Here is a 2,115-nt window from a genome sequence, read left to right on the forward strand (position 1 = left end):
ACCCCCACTTTACAGATGACGTGATGGAGACATTCAGATGTTGAACTCTTGTTCAAGATTCCACACTTGATAAGCGGCAGACCAAACTCCCAACTGAAGATGTAGGTCATTTCTTTACTGTTTTATTTGTGTTGTTAACAATGATTAGCCATACAAGAGTAAATTATTGTAAAATCTTCAGACAACGTAGATGAGGAGGGAATCCCTTCCTTGGAGCTTGCCCTTGTCAGACGGCTGGATGAGCGTCCTGGGGCGTCCGGAACTAACTGCCAGGGACTGGGTTTCTTGCGATGACAGAAACGCATGGTTTCCCAGCGCCAGAGGCTGGAAGCCCACACTCGAGGGGCACAAAGGGCTGGCTCCTGAGGCTCGGGAGGAGGCCTGTTTCCTGCCTCTCAGCTTCTGCTGCTTGCCAGCAGTTGTCGTTCATTCGCTTACCACTGTGTCACTCCAGCCCCACCTCCACCTGCACACGGCCTTCTCTTTTCTTTGCAGAGATGAGGTCTTGCTCTGTTGCCCAGGCTGGAGTGCGGTGGTGCGATCACGGCTCACTGCAGCCTTGAACTCCTGTGCTTTAGAGATTCTCTTGCCTCAGCTTTCCCAGTAGCTGAGACTAGAGGCACATGCCACCATTCCAGCCTACTTTAAATTTTGTTTATTTTTGTAGAGATGGACTCTCACTATGTTGCCCAGGGTGGTCTTGAACTCCTGGCCTCAAGCAGTCCTCCTGCCTCAATCTTCCAGAGTGCTGGGATTGCAGGTGTGAGCCACCGTGCCTGGCCAGTTCTGGTTATATCTACACAGGCATCAATCAGTCGTCAGGGCTCAGCAGCCTCCAAGGACATGATAGATGAGGAAGGACATGATGGCCCCATCCGTGCCAGCCCAGGGTCTAGGGTGTGTGTGGTCTGAGAGCTTCTGGGTGGTCACTGGGTCCATTCAGCCTCAAGCCCAGCTCCACTGAGCAGCTCCGAGTGAGGTGGCCTTCCCTCCAACTGCTCGTGTCAGTCTCTGGGCTCAGAGGAAGGAGGTCTCTCCTCATCCCAAGGTCATCTGCTGCTCATGCCCACATTTCAGTGGGCCTGAGGACACTTGGGGATGAGGGACATTCTCACATGAAGACCCATCCTGCAGAGTACTGATGGAGGATTAGGGATTCATGCAGGGGCCCTGTCCCCCCTCTGGGAGCATGGGCCAGCTGAAATGATCTGGGGCGGCAGGACCCCTCTTGTGTTGGGGGACAGCTCGGCTGGTTGGGATTGTCATTGACCATGGTGACAGGATTAGGTTGGGTATCACAGAGGCCCTGGACCCTTAGGTATGTGGGGAGCTTTGCTGAAAGCACAGAGTTCATGGCTTCACCCTCCCCCTGTTTTGGGTTTTTGGGTCCCCTGCAGGGCATCGTCCTCGTGGCTGGAGCAGCCTGGCTCTGTCCTCAGGCCCTGTCCTGCACAGGGTCATTGTGGGAATACTGGGCTCATGCCCATGACAGAAGGGACTCCTTTGGGGCCCAGATGCAAACTAGAGCATCCCAAGGAGGCTAAACCATTAGCCGGAATCTACAGGAAATGAGAAGAGAAAAGAAAGGCTGGGAACGCAGCACAGAGCGCCGTGAAGTCCGAGGAACAGAAGATCAAAGATGCCAGGAGAGGTCCCCTGGCACCTTTTCCAAACCAAAAATCAGAAGCAGCAGAACCTCCAAAACCTCCACCCTCGTCTTGTCATTCCACCAATGTAGCCGTCGCCAAGCAAGCCCTGAAGAAGCCCATCAAGGGCAAACTCACCCCCCCCGAAAAAAAGCTCAAGGAAAAAACGCAACAGAATCGCAAACTTATGGATTGCTACCCTGTCCGAAGGAGCTCCAGGAAGAGCAATGCCGAACTGCAGTCTGAAGAACAGAAAAGAATAGATGAATTGATTGAAAGTGGGAAGGAAGAAGGAATGAAGATTGACCTCATCGATGGCAAAGGCAGGGGTGTGATTGCCACCAAGCAGTTCTCCCAGGGTGACTTTGTGGTGGAAGACCACGGGGACCTCACTGAGATCACCGACGCCAAGAAGCGGGAGGCTCTGTGCCCACAGGACCCTTCCACGGGCTGCTACATGTACTATTTT

At 53.5% G+C, this 2,115-nt stretch overlaps 1 pseudogene; it reads left to right on the top strand.

Moving 5' to 3' along the window:
- Positions 1 to 1,485: 1,485 nt before the first annotated feature.
- Positions 1,486 to 2,112, top strand: LOC116548358 (annotated as a pseudogene).
- Positions 2,113 to 2,115: the final 3 nt, after the last annotated feature.

The sequence above is a fragment of the Sapajus apella genome, unplaced genomic scaffold (assembly GCF_009761245.1).
Source record: "Sapajus apella isolate SASKATOON/1434 unplaced genomic scaffold, GSC_monkey_1.0 scaffold10440, whole genome shotgun sequence".
Lineage (NCBI taxonomy): Eukaryota > Metazoa > Chordata > Mammalia > Primates > Cebidae > Sapajus > Sapajus apella.